Raw genomic sequence first — 16,707 nt, 5'->3', positions numbered from 1 at the left:
AAACTGTTAACGACCTCCTCTATTTATAGACTTGGTGGGTGTGCAGAGAACGTGATGTCCCTGTGACATCACAATGCTCCTTTGATGTTCTCAAAGGATCATTGTTATGTCACCGTGACGTCACAATGATCGTTCGAGAAGATCAAAGGAGCGCTGTGGATCATTCTGCGCATGCTCAGATCATAAAGGTGCTTTTAGCAACAGCTGGTGGTGATTCATGTTATCAACCCTTAAACTCGTGAATTGGCTCTCTAGCTTTTCGATTGCTACTGTTGTCTATCACATATGTATTATTTGGAACCCAGCTTACCTGTAAAAACAGACACACAGCAGGTAACAGGAACTGCTCGGTGCGCCAGCTCGGCACCACTAGGCTGTGTCCCAATTCAGGGTCTGCACCAATGAATGTATAAAACATTGAGATTTTAACCAAATGTTTAAAATGTATAAAACCAGAGGACAGCATTATATTTCTGATATTAACAGTAACTCTGGGCATGTGTAGAGTGTGCAGATGATCTCATCGCTGTCTAAAAATGGATAAAAAAAACCATAAGGAGGGCTGAATCCTTCAATAACACAGACTATTAGAGTGTGTAGCATCGCTAACTAGCTAGCAACAAGCCTCCAACACAGCGCGCATGCTAGCGGCTAATCTAGCAAACGAATTAACAACAGAGCGATTTTAGAACTATAAGACGATAAGCTGTGTGTCTTTTCTTATAACAGTGACATGGTTGTATTTTTACCTTAATTAAACGAGTCGTCAGTCGCGGGAAACCAGCAAAAAACTCGAGCCACAGGTGCTACGTAAAAAGTGTAGGGGGCGTGTTTGCGGTCACGTCCAGCGGGTGTGTGGGCGGGAGTGTTACACAGTCGCTCCACCTCAAGTCACTACTGCGCAGACTCTGGCTCCAAATGTTGGAACGACGATTACAAGATGCTTAAAAGCAGCTCAAAAGAGAACGGACTGCATAGAGACCGATTTCGTTCAGAGGCGAAGCGGCGGTACTTGCAGAAAATAGCCTGCATTGGAAATGTGGACCCGTATGAAATACGGCCGTGGAGTAAAAACCCTGAAGACCAACCGCTATTGACGTAGCCTGACATATTCTCGTACCTTATCTGTGGAGTCAGCGCGTACAAGTCGTCATTCAAACAAAGGTAAGTCAGCTCGAGTACTGCGAGTGAAATGCGTTTGATTTCCATCCGAACATTCACATTAGTGCAGCATAAATTCATTCATGAGGGGAAATTACAGTGAGAACATGTGGAGGCTGTTAGAGGGATAACATAGTGAGTTCAGTGCATTGATGAGACACTGTCCTGAAGGATTTAGTTACTCTTTATGGTTAAAGAAATTGCAATGATTTATTAATGTTTATTATAAATAATTCTAATTATACATCTTGCGTCAATATTTGTATCTTGAGTCACTAAAAATACATTTTATTTTAGTTTTATACATTGATTAATGACCTGCAGAATCTCCTTATCATATTAAGTGACTCATAATTGTCACTTTATGCTTTCTCCATCTCTACAGTGATGGCATCCTTGCATTACATACTTTAGGTTCATTTTCTGCAGGCAGGTTTCTGACAGAGAACAGGCAGGTTTACACTATAACCTGCAGCGATGGACACATAAAGAAATGAAAAATGACATGTATGTGCTAACTTTCTAAACACTTTGTTACATTTATGATAAAGTAGATTAAACACATCTGTGTCGGCCTTGGCTCATAGTTCTTGTCTTTAAATGAACTTTGTCTGTGTGTGTTTCAGGTCCTGCACTCTCAAAGACTGAATGAACCAGCATTGCAGCCATGGGTCACTGTGAGCATCACAGGGAAGGTTGAAGCCGCCCGCTGCACCTGCATGGCCGGAGTCGCAGAGACCTGGACCCACGTCACTGCTCTTCTGTTTAAAGTAGAAGCAACAGTGTTGATCCGTGGCACAAGGACTGTTACAGATGAACCTCCATACTGGGTTTTGCTGGGTAATGTGACCAAGATACAGCCAGAGGTTGGCCATAAGATAGACTTCTCCTCTTCAGCTGCCCAAAAAAGGCTCTTGATCAAAACATTCACAGACCATCTGTAGTGACAGGTAAAAGGAGCCGTCCTCAAAAAAGAAAAACCCCACCTGCTACTGTGGAGGAGTCGTCACTGCTATAATGCCATCATGTTTTATCTAGGGGTCTAGATTTATGCCTGTAGTGCACTGCCGTGTAAATAATTTGCATTTACTGAATATGTACTGACTGAGTCCCGCTGTTCAAAAGTTGAATAAAGAAACAAAGTAATTTTTGCCTCTTTTTTTAAAATTAAAACCACTTCATAGAACATCACATCAGTTACAATGATGATGTCATTTATAGTTTACAAATGACAAAATGTTTACACAAAATCATGACAGTGTTTACATGATATCACCCACTACTAACATTACTTTATTTACTGTGTCTTTTGAAAAAATACAGCTATTTATACAGCAAAAGACTAAAGAATATTTAACAGGAGCAGGTTTCATTTTCCCTGGTTTTATTATCACACTGTTCACCAAACGCAGCAAACCTTCACCATCTTATCCAGAAGGGTCACCTCTTCACCCTCACATGGAAGAAGTAATCTGATTGGCATGGTGGTATGTTTGAAGCAGGTCCCTCGTGTAGCGCTGGAACTCAGTCACGATGTTTCATCCATTTCATGGGCTGGTTTGCTGCAATAATGCCAAATAATTAGCAATGACGTCACAATGACCGTTCATTGATCTGAGCATGCTCAGAATGATCCACAGCGCTCCTTTGATCCTTTGATCTTCTCGAACGATCATTGTGACGTCACGGTGACATCACAATGATCCTTTGAGAAGATCAAAGGATCATCGTGATGTCACAGGGACATCACATTCTCTGCCACACCCACCAAGTCTATAAATAGAGGAGGTCGTTTAACAGTTTACATCAGAAAGAGCCAGTTGTTTTAGACAAAGCTGACCTTAGACAAAGCTGACCTTTGCATTTAAATCATTCAGAGATTTAACTTTTTTGAGCTTTAAACCTCCAAAGAAATGTCACAGGGAACGTCGAATAATCCATCTGGAAGCAGAGATCAGTCAGACTTGCTGCAGTATACGGCAGTTGAAGCTCTATGTAGCATTAAGAGACAAATCACAGACGTCATTGAAGGTAACGCAGAACTCGGGCAACAGAACAGACAACTCAGGGAACAGAACGAAGAACTCAGGCAACAGAACAGACAACTCAGACAAGCGAACACACAACGCAGAAGAGAAGACAGAGCTGTCACAGAATTGAATCAAGAATTTACACAATGCAGGCAAGAGAGCGCAGGACTCTGGCAAGTAAACACACAATACCGGCAAGTAAACACACAACTCTGGCAAGATAATATAAAACTCAGTGAAGAACACACAAAACTCTGGCAAGAAAACACACAACTCCGGCAAGAAGACACAAAACTCAAGCAAAGAAACGCACGACTCAGTCAAGAGAATGCAGAACTCAGAAAAGCTGTGGAAAATCTTCAGCGCCAAGCGGTACATGTACAACAGACAACAGAAAGAGAACCTCGTAGACCTGAGGAGGCTGACAACCTTTTTTCAACATACCTTGTTTCGTGGTATGTAGGCATTGCAGGATTGGCCGTTGTTCTTTCTGCAGCTGCTTTCTGGGTCGCCTCTAAGATTTTCGGCTGAAGCGAATGTCCCGCTCTGTGGGGTCATGATTATTGTCATGAACCCACAGAGCGGGGATGGCTTGCGTGTGCTTGCATGCACACGTCCCATCGACAATTGTGGATTGTGGTCCACAATTGATGGTCTTAATGTCTTCCTTGATTTTGTCCATCCACCGTTTTTTCGGTCTGCCTCGAGGCCGGCGCCGTCTGGGTCGATCCTTAATAGTCGTTTTTGCTGAGTTCTCATCGCTTCGAATCACGTGTCCATACCACCTCAGGCGGGATTCGAGCATCTTTTAAACTCGAGCCACAGTCCACCGACCTGTGCTCTCCTTTATGTTTGATTTTATTTTGCCCCTCACCTCCCAACCAGTCATGGCAGAAGACCGCCCCTCCCTGAGCCTGGTTCTGCCAGAGGTTTCTTCCTGTTAAAAGGGAGTTTTTCCTCTCCACCGTTGCCAGAGTGCTTGCTCATAGGGGATCATTTGATTGTTGGGTTGAATTTTTGGATTTCATTTCATTGGCTTGAACTGAAAAACCTAAAAATTCAGCTGAGGGGTTCACATAGTGGAGAGCACTACATTTGTTAACTGCACTTTGTTTATTTGTGGATTTTGTAGTTCTTCCTACTACAAAAACTACAAATGAAAACAAGGCAGTTAGCAGCAAATGAAAATAAATAAAACACATTAAAAAAATCTGCTACTGCTCTGTGTGTTTACTTTAGTGAACAATTCAGGTGAGGGGTTCACATAGTGGAGAGCACTACATTTGTTATATATATTGTGTGTGTATATATATATATATATATAACAACTAAAATACAATATATTGTATTTTAGATTAGAATTGAGATGGATATATATCTGGTCAAAGAATATAACTAAATTTATATTTAACTTACAATAAATCACTAGTTGTTCAGTCCTAGCTGTCGTTATCAGTTACTGCCAGTTATTCCTCTGCTGCCCATGGTTTACAGTCCACATAAACAGGACTGAATCATCAGCAGAAGAAACAGAAAACAGGTCTCTTGCCACTGTTTGCTACTTTTGTAATTGCTGATAGGAATTTGTGACAGGTCGGAGGCACGACACGACCACGACTCAGCATTCTGTGGCATTTCCCTTTTATTCTCGTTAGCTGTACACACACTGATGGCTCAGCTTTCCAGCCAAACACATACCAACAACAAACACACAACAGGCCCTAGTTCATTTAAATGAGAGTACGTTTTGCTCTAATGAGTTTGCATTCAGTGTTTAAAATTCAAACTGTTAACATAAAATGTTATTGTTAATAAATTGTTATTGTTTACCTTTTTGTCTTGTATTGTTGATGTGTATGAAGTATATGTATATCTGTATGTTGCCCTGTCTTAGTTTGTCTTGTCCCGTGTTCCCACTCGTGGCCCGCACCTTGTCGTGGTGAGTGGGCTTTCAACTAAGATGGGCTGTCCTTCTGTTGTCATATGTTGAAAAGAAAGCAAAATGCTACTTTTTACTACTCGGATCAAATGTATTCATGTTTAAATACTGTGGGTAATGTAATCTAAAGAAGTAGTCAGGGTGTGGTCCTTCTCAAATTTCCTTCATCCGAGTTTTTGTGCTCGTCTGTCTGCCTCTGTTCTAGGTTCACAGGACATGCAGATGAGATGCTTCTCTTGGGTTTCATATATAAGCAACACACGTCCTGGTTTATGTCACAGTCTTTGGTAAGTTTTACAGTCCAAATTTATTGACTGGTGTTAAGGTTCAAATATTAAGGAGGGATATAGGAGGAAATCCAAATAACAACACTGGTCCGGCCGGAGTAGTCAAAACGATGATTTTAATGAACACGCGCAGCGTGGGGAGATGTACACCGCATAACATCAGCTGTAGATCTCCGCCCAAAAAACTACACAGGAAAGGTTTTATGGCATCAGGGCATGTTTACTGACGCCCCCTCATGCCTCAAGCAGATACAATACATGCATACGTCAAATCAAAACCACAATGACTTTTAACACAGTTTGAAAGAACATGGTCTCCGTCTCCACGGCAGGTGCATCCTGTCGCTGCCCGACGCCCGTTTATCGTCTTGGAACATCAGCAGCGGTTCTGCAACAAACTGTTCTTTTGCAAACTCAATTTCGCAGCGACAGGCATAACATGATTAAACTTTTACCTACAAATGAGTCTATCTACTTATGTGTGTCAACCTGACATGCACTCAGTTTCACCTCTCCCCTCACCAGCTAAACCTTGTAACCTTTTCCCCAGACAGAAGGCCAGCACAACTGAAACTATATGTGTAATATATTGAATAAATGTTTTAATCAAATGATACTACTTAAAACTTAATAAAAGAATATAAAAGATAATAATGAATAACCTGGTTATTCAAGTAGCATCATCCAACACCACTCCTCAAAATAGCAACCAAAATGCACACTTTACAGAGGAAACAAAGACACTTTAGAAGTATACTTCCTGACTTATTCTCAGTCAACTGTTACCAAGCAAACTCAAACACAGCAGGTTGCTGAATACACTCAGGTCTCTGCTCAGCTACTATTCTTGCTGTAAGACTAACCTTCTAAGCTCCACGTCACTCACACTCTGCATATAAACATTCAAGATTATAAAAAGCATTTAAGATTATAGATCCAACTCAACAGTTTAAAGTGGTTATCACTGCTCCTGTACTAAAGGCTAATTAATTGGGTGCCAATATGTTTAAACCTCTGAATGCACTATCAATACTTGTAGATTATGTTATTAATGCCATGGTAATATGAACAATAGCAGTAAAATAATTTCTCTGAGATCAGTGTCACTGAGCTCGAGCGCTGCTCCACCAGCTACAGGTTTAATATCAGATCAACAACAGTAGAAAAACAGAGACAGAGACTACCAGACAAAAAGAAGAATAGGAAATCCAACATCATCCAACAGGCTCTTTAAAATAGTTCCTCTGTACAGTATTTACACACACACACTGAGGAGGAGGAGCCTGTCACTCAGTCAGTACAATGAAGCAGTCTGAATACTGCCCTCTGATTGGCTGGCACTCCTTCATCCAGTGTTCTCTTTATTTCAGGTGAAGCTGAGACGCATCCAGGTAACGGTGTGATGTCATCCGGAGCTGAGCCCGTCCTTCCGAAAGAGGTCAGAGGTCACCTAGTCGTCCCTGCAGGTACGTCACTGTGAGCTCTGCCCACTTGCATCCCAGCAGCACCTGTTGGCCAACGGGACCGCCCAGAACCAGCAAAACCCAACGGGACCAGGATCCGGTCCAGCGAGGGTCGGAGCAGTTGGCTGGACGTCCAGGCAGAGATATCAAACATACACAGAACACCACTGAACTGATGTCACGGAAACAGAAACGCTTCTTCACGTGATCCAGTCACATGACTTGGAGAGGCGTAGAGGCTGGCCAATCAGGTGTACCTGTGGAAAGTGAGAGGAGATCACGGGTCAGAAGATTTTACCAGGGAATGGCTTGAAATTAAAACAAAGAAGAAGAAGGAGGTGATGATGATGATGAGGAGGCTGATCTCCTGTTCAGTAACACTCTGTTTCTTTACACTGAGATTCACTGCTCTGACCAGTAGGTGGAGCTGCTGCACTGAGACACCTGAAGCAGGGCAGGTGAATTTCAGTACAGGTGGAGAGGAGCGGCACAGAAGTCCAAGCATGTTCATGGATGTGATGAGCACCTGCGCATTACTCACATAACTGCTTTTTATTAATCGTGAGCTTTTGGTGCGTTAAAAAAAAAGGAGGAATTTGTGAAATTCATTGTTATTTGATTAATTACTAAAGAGACTTATATTGTTAATTTGGGGTGGCTGTAGCTCAGGAAGTGCAGCGGGTCATCTTCTGACTGGAAGGTTGGTGGTTTGATCCTGGCTCCCCCCAGTCTGCGTGCCAAATATATTTAAAAAAATAAATCAGCATTTCAAATAGATGGCATGTCCATCATGTCATTAACTGCCACTGAGGTCTCAATCTGAAGACGGCTCCTAAAAATCACAAACAGAGGAGAGAATAATTCAAATCAGTTTGTTAAGAAGTTTATGCCTCAAACCATAAGTCCTTAGTTTCTCTGATTTCCTGTTAATTATATGACATTCAGCACATTTTGTTACACAATTCTAGTAAGCTGATAATTGGCAAGGAGGAATTAGTGTGTCTGTGAAGTTTCTCAGTCCACCAGGTCATCGTAGTCTAAGGAGCTTGGAAAGAAAAGCATCTGGACTTCTTTAAGTGTCTTGAAGACGTTTCACGTCTCGTCCGAGAAGCTTCTTCAGTTCTAAGATCAAATGGTGGAGAGTCCCAGACTTATAAGCCATGTGGGAGAGGTGAAACATCTTCAAGAAACTTAAAGAAGTCCAGAGGCTTAGATTAATTAGTATGGTACTGACAAAATTTGATCAGCCCTGCACAAAACAAGACTTAACTTGTCCTTTATCTTAAAACGCTTTATATTTAGTTAAATCTAACATTAAAAAGTAACCAGTATTGGGCCAAACCTTGACCCTGCCCTCTGTTGGGATTCAGAGATTCTTTTATTGCTACCATATAATCTGCCTTATGAAGAATGTATTAATAACATGTTTCACAGTATCATTTATCAGTAATATTTCCTACAGGGTTTATATTGCATTGAATATGTCTGTCATCACATTGACCTTTCTATTTTTACAGGTTGAGTTCATTCTATACACAATGCATAAATGTGCTTGGTTAGAGTTGATGTTCCATTCTAGAAGGTTTTAAGCTTCACTGGTGAGAGTGTCCAGATGATACATGCTGAGGGGAGATGAGAACATAGCAGGTTAATTGCATGCATGCTTACAATACACATATTAATCTAGTAGCAGGTCTGAGCGAAGGCCTAAGCGTCTTCTGCTTCAGTTTGAGACTGGCTGCAAAGTACTCTACTTAGTAATTAATGACGAGGGTCCATTATTAGATCTCAGAGATGCTAAGACCTGAAGTTATTACCTTAAAAGGCAAGTAATGTAGAAAGGAGAAGTTATATGTCGGTGTAAGGTTATATGTACGTGATGTACCCTTGTCTGCACGAATTGAACTTTTGCCCGTCTGTCACCATGTATTTTTGAACTGTATTGACGTAGGTGATATTTTGTCCTATAAAACCAGAACCCAATGTATTCTTGTCAGAGCAAAACAATCCGTATGCTGACGGTTGGTGGTTCTCCTGTGTTAATAAAACTCATCGTTTGATTGCACTTTTCCGGAGCCTCCGTCGTTTGTTGTCTGGTCTAAAGTTGATCGATCTCGCAACACCTCCTATATCCCTCCTTAATATTTGAACCTTAACACCAGTCAATAAATTTGGACTGTAAAACTTACCAAAGACTGTGACATAAACCAGGACGTGTGTTGCTTATATATGAAACCCAAGAGAAGCATCTCATCTGCATGTCCTGTGAACCTAGAACAGAGGCAGACAGACGAGCACAAAAACTCGGATGAAGGAAATTTGAGAAGGACCACACCCTGACTACTTCTTTAGATTACATTACCCACAGTATTTAAACATGAATACATTTGATCCGAGTAGTAAAAAGTAGCATTTTGCTTTCTTTTCAACATATGACAACAGAAGGACAGCCCATCTTAGTTGAAAGCCCACTCACCACGACAAGGTGCGGGCCACGAGTGGGAACACGGGACAAGACAAACTAAGACAGGGCAACATACAGATATACATATACTTCATACACATCAACAATACAAGACAAAAAGGTAAACAATAACAATTTATTAACAATAACATTTTATGTTAACAGTTTGAATTTTAAACACTGAATGCAAACTCATTAGAGCAAAACGTACTCTCATTTAAATGAACTAGGGCCTGTTGTGTGTTTGTTGTTGGTATGTGTTTGGCTGGAAAGCTGAGCCATCAGTGTGTGTACAGCTAACGAGAATAAAAGGGAAATGCCACAGAATGCTGAGTCGTGGTCGTGTCGTGCCTCCGACCTGTCACAAATTCCTATCAGCAATTACAAAAGTAGCAAACAGTGGCAAGAGACCTGTTTTCTGTTTCTTCTGCTGATGATTCAGTCCTGTTTATGTGGACTGTAAACCATGGGCAGCAGAGGAATAACTGGCAGTAACTGATAACGACAGCTAGGACTGAACAACTAGTGATTTATTGTAAGTTAAATATAAATTTAGTTATATTCTTTGACCAGATATATATCCATCTCAATTCTAATCTAAAATACAATATATTGTATTTTAGTTGTTATATATATATACACACACAATATATATAACAAATGTAGTGCTCTCCACTATGTGAACCCCTCACCTGAATTGTTCACTAAAGTAAACACACAGAGCAGTAGCAGATTTTTTTAATGTGTTTTATTTATTTTCATTTGCTGCTAACTGCCTTGTTTTCATTTGTAGTTTTTGTAGTAGGAAGAACTACAAAATCCACAAATAAACAAAGTGCAGTTAACAAATGTAGTGCTCTCCACTATGTGAACCCCTCAGCTGAATTTTTAGGTTTTTCAGTTCAAGCCAATGAAATGAAATCCAAAAATTCAACCCAACAATCAAATGATCCCCTATGAGCAAGCACTCTGGCAACGGTGGAGAGGAAAAACTCCCTTTTAACAGGAAGAAACCTCTGGCAGAACCAGGCTCAGGGAGGGGCGGTCTTCTGCCATGACTGGTTGGGAGGTGAGGGGCAAAATAAAATCAAACATAAAGGAGAGCACAGGTCGGTGGACTGTGGCTCGAGTTCAAAAGATGCTCGAATCCCGCCTGAGGTGGTATGGACACGTGATTCGAAGCGATGAGAACTCAGCAAAAACGACTATTAAGGATCGACCCAGACGGCGCCGGCCTTGAGGCAGACCGAAAAAACGGTGGATGGACAAAATCAAGGAAGACATTAAGACCATCAACGCGTCACCTGAGGACGCCTTGGACAGAACCAAACGGAGAAACCTTTGCTGAGGAGCGGACCCTGCACCAGCGGGAACAACGCCAGGATGAAGGTGGACTGTGGCTGGAAAACATCATTACTGTTTTTAAAGGGTAACTGGTCCACAATTGTCGATGGGACGTGTGCATGCAAGCACACGCAAGCCATCCTGTGGGACATTCTCTTCAGCCGAAAATCTTAGAGGCGACCCAGAAAGCTGCAGGAAGAGCAATGACACATCCGGCAACAGTTAAACCTACTTTAAGTAGGTTTAGACCCCACGAACCAGGCGATTCTCTTTCTGTTGTCTCTTGTTCATGTACCGCTGGGCGCTGAAGATTTTCCACAGTTTGTCTGAGTTCTGCCATCTCTTGCCTCAATTGTGCGTTTCCTTGCCCGAGTTGTGCGTTTGCTTGACTGAGTTGTGTGTTTTCTTGACTCAGTTGTGCGTTTCCTTGCCCGAGTTGTGCGTTTGCTTGACTCAGTTGTGTGTTTTCTTGATTGAGTTGTAGGTAGTTTTCACTGAGTTGTGTGTTTTCTCCACTGACTTGTCCGATAAGTTGACTTAATTCTATGCAACTTTCACTGAGTTCTGCGTTGTCTTCCGTGAGTTGTACGTGTGCTTCCCTGAGTGCATCTGCCATACGCTGCAGTGGGTCTAACTGATCACCGTTTCCCTGTGACATTTCTTTAGAGGTTTAAAGCTCAAAAGTGTCAAAAAAGTTAAATCTCTGAATGATTTAAATGCAAAGGTCAGCTTTGTCTAAGGTCAGCTTTGTCTAAAACAACTGGCTCTTTCTGATGTAAACTGTTAACGACCTCCTCTATTTATAGACTTGGTGGGTGTGCAGAGAACGTGATGTCCCTGTGACATCACAATGCTCCTTTGATGTTCTCAAAGGATCATTGTTATGTCACCGTGACGTCACAATGATCGTTCGAGAAGATCAAAGGAGCGCTGTGGATCATTCTGCGCATGCTCAGATCATAAAGGTGCTTTTAGCAACAGCTGGTGGTGATTCATGTTATCAACCCTTAAACTCGTGAATTGGCTCTCTAGCTTTTCGATTGCTACTGTTGTCTATCACATATGTATTATTTGGAACCCAGCTTACCTGTAAAAACAGACACACAGCAGGTAACAGGAACTGCTCGGTGCGCCAGCTCGGCACCACTAGGCTGTGTCCCAATTCAGGGTCTGCACCAATGAATGTATAAAACATTGAGATTTTAACCAAATGTTTAAAATGTATAAAACCAGAGGACAGCATTATATTTCTGATATTAACAGTAACTCTGGGCATGTGTAGAGTGTGCAGATGATCTCATCGCTGTCTAAAAATGGATAAAAAAAACCATAAGGAGGGCTGAATCCTTCAATAACACAGACTATTAGAGTGTGTAGCATCGCTAACTAGCTAGCAACAAGCCTCCAACACAGCGCGCATGCTAGCGGCTAATCTAGCAAACGAATTAACAACAGAGCGATTTTAGAACTATAAGACGATAAGCTGTGTGTCTTTTCTTATAACAGTGACATGGTTGTATTTTTACCTTAATTAAACGAGTCGTCAGTCGCGGGAAACCAGCAAAAAACTCGAGCCACAGGTGCTACGTAAAAAGTGTAGGGGGCGTGTTTGCGGTCACGTCCAGCGGGTGTGTGGGCGGGAGTGTTACACAGTCGCTCCACCTCAAGTCACTACTGCGCAGACTCTGGCTCCAAATGTTGGAACGACGATTACAAGATGCTTAAAAGCAGCTCAAAAGAGAACGGACTGCATAGAGACCGATTTCGTTCAGAGGCGAAGCGGCGGTACTTGCAGAAAATAGCCTGCATTGGAAATGTGGACCCGTATGAAATACGGCCGTGGAGTAAAAACCCTGAAGACCAACCGCTATTGACGTAGCCTGACATATTCTCGTACCTTATCTGTGGAGTCAGCGCGTACAAGTCGTCATTCAAACAAAGGTAAGTCAGCTCGAGTACTGCGAGTGAAATGCGTTTGATTTCCATCCGAACATTCACATTAGTGCAGCATAAATTCATTCATGAGGGGAAATTACAGTGAGAACATGTGGAGGCTGTTAGAGGGATAACATAGTGAGTTCAGTGCATTGATGAGACACTGTCCTGAAGGATTTAGTTACTCTTTATGGTTAAAGAAATTGCAATGATTTATTAATGTTTATTATAAATAATTCTAATTATACATCTTGCGTCAATATTTGTATCTTGAGTCACTAAAAATACATTTTATTTTAGTTTTATACATTGATTAATGACCTGCAGAATCTCCTTATCATATTAAGTGACTCATAATTGTCACTTTATGCTTTCTCCATCTCTACAGTGATGGCATCCTTGCATTACATACTTTAGGTTCATTTTCTGCAGGCAGGTTTCTGACAGAGAACAGGCAGGTTTACACTATAACCTGCAGCGATGGACACATAAAGAAATGAAAAATGACATGTATGTGCTAACTTTCTAAACACTTTGTTACATTTATGATAAAGTAGATTAAACACATCTGTGTCGGCCTTGGCTCATAGTTCTTGTCTTTAAATGAACTTTGTCTGTGTGTGTTTCAGGTCCTGCACTCTCAAAGACTGAATGAACCAGCATTGCAGCCATGGGTCACTGTGAGCATCACAGGGAAGGTTGAAGCCGCCCGCTGCACCTGCATGGCCGGAGTCGCAGAGACCTGGACCCACGTCACTGCTCTTCTGTTTAAAGTAGAAGCAACAGTGTTGATCCGTGGCACAAGGACTGTTACAGATGAACCTCCATACTGGGTTTTGCTGGGTAATGTGACCAAGATACAGCCAGAGGTTGGCCATAAGATAGACTTCTCCTCTTCAGCTGCCCAAAAAAGGCTCTTGATCAAAACATTCACAGACCATCTGTAGTGACAGGTAAAAGGAGCCGTCCTCAAAAAAGAAAAACCCCACCTGCTACTGTGGAGGAGTCGTCACTGCTATAATGCCATCATGTTTTATCTAGGGGTCTAGATTTATGCCTGTAGTGCACTGCCGTGTAAATAATTTGCATTTACTGAATATGTACTGACTGAGTCCCGCTGTTCAAAAGTTGAATAAAGAAACAAAGTAATTTTTGCCTCTTTTTTTAAAATTAAAACCACTTCATAGAACATCACATCAGTTACAATGATGATGTCATTTATAGTTTACAAATGACAAAATGTTTACACAAAATCATGACAGTGTTTACATGATATCACCCACTACTAACATTACTTTATTTACTGTGTCTTTTGAAAAAATACAGCTATTTATACAGCAAAAGACTAAAGAATATTTAACAGGAGCAGGTTTCATTTTCCCTGGTTTTATTATCACACTGTTCACCAAACGCAGCAAACCTTCACCATCTTATCCAGAAGGGTCACCTCTTCACCCTCACATGGAAGAAGTAATCTGATTGGCATGGTGGTATGTTTGAAGCAGGTCCCTCGTGTAGCGCTGGAACTCAGTCACGATGTTTCATCCATTTCATGGGCTGGTTTGCTGCAATAATGCCAAATAATTAGCAATGACGTCACAATGACCGTTCATTGATCTGAGCATGCTCAGAATGATCCACAGCGCTCCTTTGATCCTTTGATCTTCTCGAACGATCATTGTGACGTCACGGTGACATCACAATGATCCTTTGAGAAGATCAAAGGATCATCGTGATGTCACAGGGACATCACATTCTCTGCCACACCCACCAAGTCTATAAATAGAGGAGGTCGTTTAACAGTTTACATCAGAAAGAGCCAGTTGTTTTAGACAAAGCTGACCTTAGACAAAGCTGACCTTTGCATTTAAATCATTCAGAGATTTAACTTTTTTGAGCTTTAAACCTCCAAAGAAATGTCACAGGGAACGTCGAATAATCCATCTGGAAGCAGAGATCAGTCAGACTTGCTGCAGTATACGGCAGTTGAAGCTCTATGTAGCATTAAGAGACAAATCACAGACGTCATTGAAGGTAACGCAGAACTCGGGCAACAGAACAGACAACTCAGGGAACAGAACGAAGAACTCAGGCAACAGAACAGACAACTCAGACAAGCGAACACACAACGCAGAAGAGAAGACAGAGCTGTCACAGAATTGAATCAAGAATTTACACAATGCAGGCAAGAGAGCGCAGGACTCTGGCAAGTAAACACACAATACCGGCAAGTAAACACACAACTCTGGCAAGATAATATAAAACTCAGTGAAGAACACACAAAACTCTGGCAAGAAAACACACAACTCCGGCAAGAAGACACAAAACTCAAGCAAAGAAACGCACGACTCAGTCAAGAGAATGCAGAACTCAGAAAAGCTGTGGAAAATCTTCAGCGCCAAGCGGTACATGTACAACAGACAACAGAAAGAGAACCTCGTAGACCTGAGGAGGCTGACAACCTTTTTTCAACATACCTTGTTTCGTGGTATGTAGGCATTGCAGGATTGGCCGTTGTTCTTTCTGCAGCTGCTTTCTGGGTCGCCTCTAAGATTTTCGGCTGAAGCGAATGTCCCGCTCTGTGGGGTCATGATTATTGTCATGAACCCACAGAGCGGGGATGGCTTGCGTGTGCTTGCATGCACACGTCCCATCGACAATTGTGGATTGTGGTCCACAATTGATGGTCTTAATGTCTTCCTTGATTTTGTCCATCCACCGTTTTTTCGGTCTGCCTCGAGGCCGGCGCCGTCTGGGTCGATCCTTAATAGTCGTTTTTGCTGAGTTCTCATCGCTTCGAATCACGTGTCCATACCACCTCAGGCGGGATTCGAGCATCTTTTAAACTCGAGCCACAGTCCACCGACCTGTGCTCTCCTTTATGTTTGATTTTATTTTGCCCCTCACCTCCCAACCAGTCATGGCAGAAGACCGCCCCTCCCTGAGCCTGGTTCTGCCAGAGGTTTCTTCCTGTTAAAAGGGAGTTTTTCCTCTCCACCGTTGCCAGAGTGCTTGCTCATAGGGGATCATTTGATTGTTGGGTTGAATTTTTGGATTTCATTTCATTGGCTTGAACTGAAAAACCTAAAAATTCAGCTGAGGGGTTCACATAGTGGAGAGCACTACATTTGTTAACTGCACTTTGTTTATTTGTGGATTTTGTAGTTCTTCCTACTACAAAAACTACAAATGAAAACAAGGCAGTTAGCAGCAAATGAAAATAAATAAAACACATTAAAAAAATCTGCTACTGCTCTGTGTGTTTACTTTAGTGAACAATTCAGGTGAGGGGTTCACATAGTGGAGAGCACTACATTTGTTATATATATTGTGTGTGTATATATATATATATATATAACAACTAAAATACAATATATTGTATTTTAGATTAGAATTGAGATGGATATATATCTGGTCAAAGAATATAACTAAATTTATATTTAACTTACAATAAATCACTAGTTGTTCAGTCCTAGCTGTCGTTATCAGTTACTGCCAGTTATTCCTCTGCTGCCCATGGTTTACAGTCCACATAAACAGGACTGAATCATCAGCAGAAGAAACAGAAAACAGGTCTCTTGCCACTGTTTGCTACTTTTGTAATTGCTGATAGGAATTTGTGACAGGTCGGAGGCACGACACGACCACGACTCAGCATTCTGTGGCATTTCCCTTTTATTCTCGTTAGCTGTACACACACTGATGGCTCAGCTTTCCAGCCAAACACATACCAACAACAAACACACAACAGGCCCTAGTTCATTTAAATGAGAGTACGTTTTGCTCTAATGAGTTTGCATTCAGTGTTTAAAATTCAAACTGTTAACATAAAATGTTATTGTTAATAAATTGTTATTGTTTACCTTTTTGTCTTGTATTGTTGATGTGTATGAAGTATATGTATATCTGTATGTTGCCCTGTCTTAGTTTGTCTTGTCCCGTGTTCCCACTCGTGGCCCGCACCTTGTCGTGGTGAGTGGGCTTTCAACTAAGATGGGCTGTCCTTCTGTTGTCATATGTTGAAAAGAAAGCAAAATGCTACTTTTTACTACTCGGATCAAATGTATTCATGTTTAAATACTGT

General features: G+C 41.6%; 2 long non-coding RNA genes across 2 annotated transcripts; both read left to right on the top strand.

The window, feature by feature from the left end:
* Nucleotides 1-893: 893 nt before the first annotated feature.
* Nucleotides 894-2,307, top strand: LOC145421475 (uncharacterized). The gene is made up of 2 exons (XR_013902844.1): nt 894-1,164; nt 1,788-2,307. It is a non-coding gene; the product is annotated as an uncharacterized LOC145421475 (long non-coding RNA).
* A 10,051-nt stretch (nt 2,308-12,358) lies between these two features.
* On the top strand, nt 12,359-13,772 carry LOC145421460 (uncharacterized). The gene is made up of 2 exons (XR_013902822.1): nt 12,359-12,629; nt 13,253-13,772. It is a non-coding gene; the product is annotated as an uncharacterized LOC145421460 (long non-coding RNA).
* The last annotated feature ends 2,935 nt before the right edge of the window (nt 13,773-16,707 follow it).

The sequence above is a fragment of the Astatotilapia calliptera genome, chromosome 17, assembly GCF_964374335.1.
Source record: "Astatotilapia calliptera chromosome 17, fAstCal68.1, whole genome shotgun sequence".
NCBI classification, from domain to species: Eukaryota; Metazoa; Chordata; class Actinopteri; order Cichliformes; family Cichlidae; genus Astatotilapia; species Astatotilapia calliptera.
The sequence above is the reverse complement of the archived record's forward strand: the minus strand, read 5'-3'. Positions and strand labels throughout refer to the sequence as shown.